Here is a 12195-nt window from a genome sequence, read left to right as displayed (position 1 = left end):
ACTAATTAGGATAATATAATAAGATGCACTTAAATAATGACTAATACACAAAGTATCTACTTTATCATTAGCTTCATTATAATCCATTCATGATAATCATCTTCTTCTTTATTTTGAGAAAATCAAAACAATGAGCAATCATGATTTAACAAGATCTCTTTACCCTTTATCTGTCTACCTTGAGACATTTTTCATTACTTTGGCCATTCATGTAGAATTTGTTCTGGAAGTACATGATTCCTAAATGTTATGCCAAATTATCCCATATTTCTGTAAAGAAACAACAAGGGTACTCAGAAACCTTGACATTTGAAATATTTCCTATGTGTTTCTTTAGTGATATCATCTTCTTGCAAAGCTGAGTTTCTCTGTGGCTCCCCTCAAAGACAGAGAAATGCTTAACTATGAAGGTAAAGAAGAATCTAGTTCTTTAACATGAATCCAAGTGTTGAGGAGGTATGCCTTTTCCAAGTAAACTCCCCGTGAGCCAATGTATACACTTTATAAATAATCATTCTAATTTGTAATAAACATAGGTATGATTTTATTTTTTCAATTGACAAATATTATGGTCAAATTGTTACAAATATTAATCTATATGTATACAAAGGATACTTCTCGAAACAAAACTTTTAGGAATATTTTTCTTTTGTGTGTTTTGTTTTACTTTTTATTTTAAATTAACAGATGAAGCAATTCACTCTATCATGACAAAGAACATTTGGGATCCATACTGGAAAAAAATGGGGTTTGTGTGTTTGTTTTGGTTTTGGCTTTTTGAGGCAGGGTTTTTCTGTGCAGCTCTGTCTGTCTAGAAACTCGCTCTATAGATGAGACTGAGCTTCATTCACCTGCCTCTGCCTCCCAAGTTTGGGGGCTAAAGTTATTAGTATTGAACACACAAAATAAATAATAGTTTTCCATTAGTAGTAGGCATAGACACTAATGTTTACAAATAAGGTTTGCAACAATGTGTTGGCATAAATGATAGTGAATTGTCAAAATGAGAATGTTTGTGTATGTCTGTGTGTATGTGTGATTAAGCAGTAATATTTGTAGGTAGAACTTGACCATTTGGCTAATATATACATGGGGGCCTGTGTACCAGAGGCTTTCACGGAGATCTATGGCCTGGCCCTGTGCAGAGTTCTGGTGAAGGGAAGCAAGCACAGGCAGGGAGGAGAAGTTGCTTCTGCTGCTTCTGCTGCTGCAGTTGGCTTCACCTCCTGTGTTTTCCAGGTCACTCAGTTATTCCACACTGCCTTGTACTGAGTCAGCATGAGAGGACAATTAGCCAGTGAGAAGCTTCAGGCCAAGTTTTGGGAGAGCAGACCTCTCCCCAAGTGTTACAGCTCTTAGAAGAAAAGACTCAGAGGACGGAGTAGTTCTTACACACCTTTAATTCCCTGCAAAGGACTTATATACAGTTTGGGAGGTGATTCAGGGTTTGACAGCAGGTACTTCTCATTGGTTTGGACTGAGAGCTTGAGGATTCCTTATTTGCATGTAAGAAGGTTTGGTGATGCTAACACGTGACCAATATCGCACACCTCCCCTGTGGGGGCTGTGGGGGACTGAGACTGTAACAGGAGCCAGGGACCCAGGAGGTGTGGTTGAACACCTTCCCTCCCATACAGGCGGAAATTACCACCCACTGGGTCTCTGGAGTTCCAGACCTCTTGCTCAACCAGGAGGACCAGGACCAGGTTGCCTGCATAGACTATCACCCCATATATACATAATAGAAATTGGAAAGTACTAGAAATTAATATTTTTTTCTTTGTAGGCCATTACAATAAATTTTTTAGAAAGCTGCAGGATGATAGAACAATCCAAGAAAGCATGGTGATCAAGGACTCAAGTTTCCATGACAGGCAGATGAGATATACAATCTACCTAATACATTTAAACCTATTGTGAAGATTAATGTAAATCTTCATTTTATGATCTGTTAGTTAGCCTTTTCTCAATCTCATTAACTCCAGCACACAACTTGTTTCATGAGCAAATCCATCCAGGATGAATACACAGTAAAACCTCATCAGACAACTCTACTAAAAATCTTTACATGAAGTATCCAGAAATAAAAAAGCTCTTCTACCCTGCAATTGTCATATTAGTTAGTTGGATATTTAACCAAATCTATTTTCTAGATGGCTACTGCTCAGGTACTGAGTTTGCTAAGGTAACACAGGTTCAAATCTTTAATCACTCTATATACCAGCAATGAAAATACAGTCAGCAGGAACAAAAAATATGCTTGGGCCCAAAGCTTCAGAGTTCTAGGAACTTAGTGATTGATTACTTACAAGCATACATACTTGAAACTATAAGGTCAGCTACAGGAACATCTTAGATACAAAATATCTTCCCCAAGGTATAGATCAACATCATTTGTCTACTTATTATTTCACCTTAAGTGTTCTATGGTTTTAGCAAAATTTTTGAAGCTAAACTCCCTTGGTGATTATCAAATTTATCATATTCATTAGAAAAGATTACCACTAAAGATTTTTTTAAGTAGAAAACTATTATAAATTGGGACTTCATGATAATGTATGATGATGTTTTCAAAGATGACCTCTGGCTTGCATCTATAGATCCATTCCAATGGCTTCTCAGGTTTAATGATTTAATGTCATAGAGACAAATGGAAAAATAGTACTGTAAAATGATAATTACTTACTACTTCTTAATCTAGATACTTTTTAATGAAAGTGCTTTATGAAGCTGTATTCTTCTCTTTCTTATACTCTATTTCAAGACAACCTGCTTCAAAAGCAAATGAACAAAAATGATTAGTGGGATTAGGAAAGATACATAAAGTGTCTAAGTAAATGAAGCATTCTCATGAAAACTATTAAATTGATAAATTAGATTAAAATGTCACTGCCATTAAACTCTGTTTAATAAATGTCAAATAAATATCCTAGCTGTGCTCTGAAGCCTCATGACTATTACTGTATCTGTCAGTGAAAATGTTACCAATTGTTTTTGCATTTATGTGTTTTACCTAATTAAAAAATTTACATTCCTTTCATAATTGTCTTTTTCAGCCTTGTGTATGAAACCAGATTCTAAACACTATAGGACTCCAATACAAAAAAAATTTAAAACAGGTGGAATTTTCCCTAAAATTTTGCAGTGCAATCTACACACACACACACACACACACACACACACACACAGAGAGAGAGAGAGAAAGAGAGAGAGAGAGAGAGAGAGAGAGACAGAGACAGAGACAGAGACAGAAGAGAGGGAGACAGAGATACAGAGAGAGACAGAGAAAGAGAGAGAGAGAGAATACTTTTAGTGCACAGGAAAGGATATATGAGTTTCAGCGCATATGCAAACATAGCAAGGAGAAGTGATTCTGTAAGCTGGGAGTTGTGACTTAAATATGAGGTATATGCACGAGCTCATATGTTGTAGCTTACTCTCCAGGCAGGGAAGCTGTTTTAGAAGGTTGTAGACTAACACAGCAACAGTTATATTAATAGACATGAGAAACCCTTATACAAATTTTGAAATACTACCATTATGACTTGAATTATATGTATAGTGTGCCTCTAGCAGGCAAAAATTAATAATAAAATAATGCATACTTTCATAAAGAAGAAAGACAAAAATATCACCTAAAAACGCAAAGCTTTATATTTTAAATTTCTAATACTTTTGGCCTTTGATTATAACATAGAATTCTCAGACATAAATTGAGTAATCAAAGACTAAAAATAAGAAGTAAGTTTAAGACTGACCAGCAATCCCTTTTATACTCTATTCACACACAAATAAGATTTATACTTGAGCTAAAATGTTCTTCTCTCCCACAAAACCATCAAAATATATTTTTGAATACAATTTAAACACGTGAACCATGGAGATAAAGAAGAGAAATAGTACTTGGCTGCCATGTTGGCTGGTATGTGGGTGTTAAACGCTGCACGGGGTCAGGTCACTCCCGCCTCTCCAGCGTTGCCAAGAAAGGAGGGCATGGCTGACAGCTGCTGGGACCTGAGGCTTTGAAGGAGGAAATGACATGGAGGACCTTTTTGTTCCATCTGCATTTCTGACACAGAAACTTCCTAGGGTGCAGGCTTAGGGGACAGGAAAGTTTCTCTTGGAGGGCTTCACATTTGTAACAAAGAAGATAAACATGACAACTTCATCTATAAGACAGCAGATGAAAAACTGAACAATTACTCAGAGGCTGAAATCAAAGTCCGGGAAGCCACCTTCAATGACCCGTTGGGCCCATCCAACTCTCTGATGACTGAGATTGCTGACCTGACCTACAATGTGGTTGCCTTCTCAGAGATCATGAGCATGGTTTAGAAGTGGCAAGAACTGGCGGCATGTATACAAGACGCTGACACTGCTGGACTACCTTATCAAGACAGGTTCTGAGCGGGTGGCCCAGCAGTGCAGTGAGAACATCTTTGCCATACAGACTCTGAAGGATTTCCAGTACATTGACCATGATGGCAAAGACCAGGGTGTTAACGTCTGAGAGAAGTCAAAGCACCTGGTTGCTCTTCTCAAGGATGAGGAGCGGCTGAAGGTTGAGAAGGTTCCGGCTCTCAAAACCAAAGAGCGTATAGGTCAGGTGGCTACTGGCGTGGGCAGCAATCAGATTACCTTCGGCCGTGGCTCCAGCCAGCCCAACCTTTCTACCAGCTACTCAGAGCAGGAGTATGGCAAGGCTCGGGGCTCGCTGGCATCCTACCAGGGCTCTACTTCCCCACGAGTGTCCTCTGAGTTGGAGCAGGCCCAGCCACAGACAAGTGGAGAAGAGGAGCTGCAGCTGCAACTGGCACTTGCCATGAGTAGAGAGGTTGCGGAACAGGAAGAATGCCTCAGGCGGGGTGTTGACCTCAGATTGCAGATGGCTCTGGAAGAAAGCTGGAGAGACACAGTAAAAGTCCCAAAAAAGAAAGAGGTGAAAGCTTGCTGCAAGACAGGATCCCACTCATAGCAGACTACCTTGTAGGATTTAATGGATGCTCTCCCAGCTCAGGCCCTGTTACACAGATAACTGAGCCCTGGAGTACAGGAGCCTCTGCTAACCAGACCAACCCCTGGGGTGGAACAGTGATTCCTGCGAACATTACTGACCCCTGCCCATCATATGGCACCAAGCCTCTGTGGACCCCTGGGGAGTACCTACCACAGCCAGCACACAGTCTGTCCCTAAGAACTCAGACCCCTGGGCGGCCTCACAGCAGCCTGCCCCCAATGCTGGAAAGACAACAGATGCCTGGGGAGCTGCCAAGCCCAGTTCTGCCTCAGGGTCCTTTGAGCTCTTCAACGTACAGTTAAAGATGATTTTTCTGAATTTGACAACCTTCGAACTTCTAAAAAACCAGCTGAGTCAGGGGCCTCAGTATTACCCCAGGATAGCAGAACCACGAGCCCTGTCCTCTTTGAGTCTCAATCCTTAACTTCTGCCTCAAGCAAGCCTAGCAGTGCCCGGGAAACACCTGAGTCCTTCCTGGGCCCCAGTGCAGCCCTGGTGAACCTGGACTCACTGGTGACTAAGCCTGCTGCACCAGCTCAGTCCCTCAATCCCTTCCTGGCACCAGGTGCTGCTGCTCCAGGCCCTGTCAACCCCTTCCAGGTTAACCAGCCCCGGCCGCTGACACTGAACCAGCTTCGGGGGAGCCCTGTCCTGGGAAGCAGTGCATCCTTTGTGTCTGGTCCATGGGTGGAGACTGTGGCTCCCATGACCTCAGTAGCTCTACACTCAGCACTGGGGGCCAGTGGCTCCTCGTTGACACCACTGGGCTCTACAGCAGTGAACATAGTAGGCAGTGTGGGCATTCCCCCCTTCAGCAGCTCAGTCAACGGGTACAACAAACCCTTTCCTTCTCTGGTGCCCAGGTGGGGACTTGTCTGAGTGAACACCCTGAGTGCCAAGCCCAAGGACGTTCAAGTGGGGACTCACTCTGATTTGTGTAGTGGCTGAGAGTATGGTGGTAGGGGTATTAGAGCTTCAGGTCTAGCTTTCTGGTAAAAGGGTGATTGTTACAACCCAGACATTCAGGCTACAGTGTGGGTAGGATGGCCTCACCGTCCTAGTCGGACCCCTGTGTCTCTTCCTATGTGCTCAGCTCCACTGAGGTCTGGAAAGGAGGTGTTATCAGTGTTGCTCAAGACTCTGGGGTGCTGTCTAGCCCAAAACTTGGGCAGTCACATTGTGCCCCACCCCAGTTATCTTCAGGGTGTGGACAAGGTGAAGCTCTGGCCCCACTTGACACTGACCGTTGGGAAGTGGTTGTGCATATTTTATTTTCCTTTGACTCAATGTGAGTCCAAGGTAAACACTACGACCACTGTGGAGCTTTAAGCTGACTGGAGCGCGACCCTGCCCTGTGGCTCTGCGCTTGTGCACGTTTGCACATTCTGTTGAGTACAGTTTCATATTTGAGTTTGCAAAATTATCTAATAGTCTTTTTTGGCTAATATTTTTATAATGTGGTTCTTATTTAGCTGTCTAGTTTTGATAGAATTGACCCAGTCTGGCTGAATTAAGGTCTTGGCATGTATTATTTAGTGGTCTAATTTCTCTGACTTATGGTTTTAACTGTAAGAAAACTTTAAAAGAAGAGATATTTGGATGACAAAAATATGCCTTATGGAAAACTAGGCAAATTCTTTATAGAAAAAAACGGAATTTGATTACACAAAAAGAAATTTATTAAAACAAAACAAAAACTTCCAACAATAACAAAACCTGCAGCCTCTAGTTGCCTTTTTCCTTTCTTCAGCTCTTTTGATGAATTACCAAATCAGTCGACTCTTCAGCATTTTTGTCTAGATCTGAGAGGCTTTTGTTACTAGTATATTGACATTTTAAGGTTAAAAGGAAAAGCAATGCATGATTGTGACTTGCCAGTTTTTTATCAACTAATCCTTTTTTTGTACCTGAAATGCAGGGATTGCCAGGGTCTTCCATTTACTGCAGACCAGAAGTGTGGCTGGCTGCCCCATCACCATGCTCAGGTTAATGAGATTTTGTGAAAATGGGGTGGGCTCACTTGTGGGCTCAGAGGTCACCAGGGATGGTCTCCCTAGCTGAGTCATGACAGAGACTGGTCCAGGTTTGTCTGCCTGCCAGCTCCACTCAGGCTACTGACCAGGAAGTAACCACATCCTATTTTGGAGATGAAAAAGTCCTCCTGCGGCGTAGAGTTAACATATGTGCACTGGTACTACCCTTTCTCTCCAGCCTCCTGTTGTCCTCACTTCACAGAAAGGACTTCCCCTTCTTGGTCCTGGAAGTTTGGGTATCCTTCCTGCAATATGGACTTCTAACCTTAAGTTCAAGGACACCCAACCGCCTGCCAGCTCCTCTCTGCATCCACAGAGACTTTTGGCCCTCAGCACCCACATAGTTGACTCAGTGGTTACTTGTTTGAGAGAGGACTGCACTTCAGCCCCTCATGAGTCTGAGTCTCCATGCTGCTCCTAGGTCCCACAAGCCAAGGGTCCTTCCTATTTACCCATTCAACCCAGGACCAGAGGCCTAGGGATAGGTTTGGGCTCTGCTGTTCAGGAAGGCTGATGGCTGGACTCCTGCCTGGAAAAGATGGAGGCATCACAAGACAAGGTATGCCAAGCACCAGCCCAGATTGTGCTTCCTTCAGATTGTATAGGCTAGGGCCAGAACTGCCTGCGGTGGGCCCATGATTCTGCTCCAGAAGACAAGAGCCCATCTGACTGGGACCCCATCCCAGTAGCCACTGGGTTCCTCCTCCCACAGGCCATCCAGCGCATGTCCCTGTTACCTGCTGCACTGATCCTGAAGCCGCTGGCCACTGCCATGTGTGTTGCACACGTGCCACCATGCCCTTCCTGATGAATACCCTCAAGGAAGTCACCCAGCTGTTTCTCGGTCCCAGGGCTGGTGGGTAGTTTTGGATTTGTGTTGACTGCTAATACTTATTTACTGTATAGATATAATTTATCATTTATATCAAAGAAATAGTAAATAATTACGAGGCTGATATTTTAATACATGCTTCACCTCAAATGTAACAAAAATAACCACTGTGAAAGAAGAATAAATGCTTATTGAAGACTTTTTGAAAGTTGTGGAGTCCAGTCCTAACACCCCCACACCCAAGACTCAGACATTTCAGAAGAGAAAGTAGAAAGACTAAGAATCAGAGGATCGAGCAGTTGACTATGAGATTTTTCTCTCCAGGCAACATCAGAGGTTATAGCCATAAAGTTTCAACAACATGACTGCCTAAACACAGAACGAGCTGAACAAGGACAACAAGAGGCAAGTCAAATTAGATGGGAAAAAGCCTCTGTCTCTAAGGTCTTAACCTTACATAAAGAACAAATGAAGGAACAAGCTGTGAGAAGTAAAGCTGTTCTTTCCCAGAAATAACCCACCAATTTGTTTTTTGGTGTCACATGGTTGGCCCTGAAAAGTATATCTAATCACCATCCTAAATGGATAGCATACAAGAGGACCAAGTTAAATCCATTGAAAGGAAAGAAATGAAATGCAATTCTGACAATTGCATATTTAAAATTCTGGTATAAATCCTATATAAAGGAATAAAGAGGCTTGCCAAATGCTATTTTAGTTACTAATTAGTTCATTTTATTTTATTGTGTTAAAGCAGCTTCACTTGAGGATTTCACTCAAAAAGTTTTAGTTGTAAAAAAACACAATGGGGTGTAGAAGCACCTTGTAGCTCATTCTTCTGGGTCAGTGTACATAAGACATCTGGTGTCAGTCCCATCTTCCCTCATAATTCTTCTCCTTAACACTGTTTTTCATTTTGCAGGGATAGATCATTTCCCTCCAGCAGTAAGTTATTTTTCATTTATTTATTATTCACTTATTGACCTACTTATTTTGCTTGTGTCTACTCCTGGAACAATCATTGTTGCCTGGGATCAAACTTCCTTGCACAGTACCAGAGAAGATTAGGAATTTCACTAATGAAAACATTCTTTGCCTTATTGTTAGCAGTGATGTTTAGTTTTGTTTTATTTGGGTACAGGTTAAGAAGAATTGCTTCTCATTTAACTTTAGAATGTATAAATATAATTTTAAAGTTTAAAAACGTTACTGATATATTATTAAGAATTGGAAACAAAAATGAATATAATATTTATTTCATTATATTATTTTATTCATACAAAAGATTAATGAAAAGGTTGAATGGTGCTTATTAAACAACAATGAGAATTAAACATACTCTTTAAGATGGAGAGCAAATGAGTGAAGGTTCTAAAAATGAGTTTGGTTCTTTCATTTGTGCAGATTTAAAGATAAACTAAATACATCAATTGCTTTAAATTATTTAGATTCATAGAATGCACAAAAATACCAAAAAGTAGGTTAAAAAGTCTAATTTTAGATAGACATTTTTTAAAATGTTAAGGATTATATATAACTATATAAGGATTATATATAGTTATATATATATTCTATATATAATTATATATAAAAAATAATAGTATCCAAAAGTTAGATTATAAAATTAATTCCTGGATATTAAATGTTAAAAATATTACTTTACACTTAAGGATGCAGTAAGATAGGTTGAGGAAAAACTTTCTTTCCATTGACTCTATTTATTAAGTGTGGCATATGAACAAAATGAATCAATAAATTTAAATTTCAATAATGTTGTGGGAATGGTTTGAAAAGGCTTCTCATTAAGCCACTAGTCCTGAAGCAATTAATTTTCAATTATACATTCAGATATGACTATCCTCCTTTACTCCAGAATCACCCTTAATTTTCCAAGAAACTGAACAAATGGGTCTCTCATGCTAAACAGATTGAAAATATTGCCATTTTGCTTGAAAATGTTAATTAGGAAATGCAGAGGATACACGGTGACAATAAAAAATAGATTTGGTACTCTCTCACTCATTTTTTACATGTATCATCTAATTTTTAATCAATGCATTCCAAATAAATATTTTACAGCATTTAGCAATCAATCACCTGTCATCACAAAAGACTGGCTTTTACAATAGATAGAATCAGATATAACTTCACTTTGATCCAAAGCAAAATCAATGAGTTTAGGCCTATATAGCTATGGATTGCATAGAGTTGAATATCCAGAGTAGGTTCATTATTAGAAAAAGAAAAAAAAATCTTCAATTAAAAAATAATTTCTTACATGAATTATTCAACTAATTAACTCTACTTCACATGAAAGTATCTACCCCTGAACTATTTAGACTAATGAAGTAATGGGAAATTAATGCAAAAATTAATATACAAGCATAAATTATCACTTTGTTACATGTTTCAAACATGTCTACAATTTCTCTTTCCATTATGTGAAAAAGCCTAATTTTTCTCTTCTTGAATGTGGGTCAGATTAAATGATTTGTATTGAGAAGAAAATGTTGTCAAAGTACCACTGTGTGAATTCTGAGGTGATGTCATATAAAGCGACAGAGGTTCTGAGGTGATGTCATATAAAGCCACAGAGGTTCTGGGCTTTCCTACAGAACTTATGAACATTCTGGAAGGAAGCCAAGCAACAACAGGCAAAGAACAAGTGTGCTTGTCTGGTCATCACCCCAGCCAACATGCAAATCCATCATCAGCCATTTAAATGATGATCTTCACATCATTTTAATTTTCTAACTTTCGGGTTACTGGAGCAGCAGTAAGCTGCCCGCACATAGCTTCTGCTAGACTTTAAATTCATCAAAAAATGAATTATAACACTTTAAAATAAGTTTTAAGGCAAATTATATATGAGGATTAGAACCTATCATCAAGGACAAATGAAAAATGACTACATAATCGGTAGGGAGCTGCAAAGAATGTTTGCTGAAATATGGAAAGATATTTTATGCTAATATTTATGGGTTGATTAATTAAATTAAATTAATATTTATAATAGCCTGTACACATTTAAATTATGAGATTTTATGGGGATATTGCCAGATAGAATAAATAATAAAAACACCAAGTTAATTCAAGTTAATTTCTCTCACTCTCAACATTCCTTAGTTGCTTAGTGAACAGCTAACAAAAAAATTGGCCAAGAATGTAAAAAAGATCAATGACACACAGAAGGGAAAGTTTAGAGGGAAGAAAAGGAAAGGAGAAGTTGTGTGATTAAATTATAGTCTCAAAAAAATAAAAGAATTTTTAGAACACCATGAAGTCAAAATACTAAGCCAGTGGATAAACATATGGATCAGCAGTTAAGAGCCCTTGCGTACTATGGACCCCGGTTTGGTTCCCAGCATCTATGTGGCAGACCACAACCATCTGTGACTCTAGCTCCAGAGGATCCAATGTCCTCTTCTCACAAAGGAACTACATGAATATGGAGCTCATGGATACATCCAAGCACAAAGACATACTCAAGTGCATAAACTAAATGTTCATAAATACAAATATATTAAAGAAAATAAACAGACACATGATGTTCTTATTCCGGCACAATCCTGTGTAACTCTGTTCCTCTGGTCCTTCTGTTGCTAGAGGTTATCCACCTTTTATCATATTACTTTCTTCAATTGTATTAAATGAAATGATGTCTTTTGTACCATTGTGATGGGGGATGGTTCTGGAGTGTGTTTCATACAAAATGATTAGATTTGAGTTTATTACATTTTCACGTATTATCTATCATTAGTTTACTTCATTTTTATATCCTATGGGGTATTGATTTGGATGTATATTCCATTATAATTTTTGATGGTTCATTTTTAACAGACACTTGAAATATGTAGCAGTGTTTATTATGATGATTAAATATATGAAAATGAAACAGCAATGGCTTATTACTATGGGTATTATGAAGACTAAATTTATGACAGGTATGAGTTTGGTGTTTCACAAAATTCTTCGACTAGCTAGGTAATGTAATTCAGGCCTTAATCCTAGCACTTGTGAGGCCAAAGAGGGAGAGTTGTTGAAAGTTTGAGGTAGACCTGGGTTTTGCAGTGAATTCTAGGACCTACATGTATTACAAATTGAGGTCCTATCTCAAATATTACAACCATGAAAGCAAGACATTTATTGAACTCTTTTCAAAAATGATTCTAGCATCATAGACTGTACATGGCAGCTGCTCTAACTTTCCAGTGCCACTCAGAATTTATAGGTTTGGAATTTAAGCAATTGAAATGGAGATACTGCAGCATCTCACTATGTTTCAATTTTAAGTTTCCATAATTGCAAACTAT

General features: G+C 39.1%; 1 pseudogene; it reads left to right on the top strand.

Moving 5' to 3' along the window:
- The first annotated feature begins 4141 nt into the window (after positions 1–4141).
- On the top strand, positions 4142–5900 carry LOC116098475 (annotated as a pseudogene).
- Positions 5901–12195: the final 6295 nt, after the last annotated feature.

This window comes from Mastomys coucha, unplaced genomic scaffold (genome assembly GCF_008632895.1).
Source record: "Mastomys coucha isolate ucsf_1 unplaced genomic scaffold, UCSF_Mcou_1 pScaffold20, whole genome shotgun sequence".
In the NCBI taxonomy this organism is placed as follows: Eukaryota; Metazoa; Chordata; class Mammalia; order Rodentia; family Muridae; genus Mastomys; species Mastomys coucha.
Note: the sequence above shows the minus strand (reverse complement) of the source record. Positions and strands in the feature narration are given on the sequence as shown.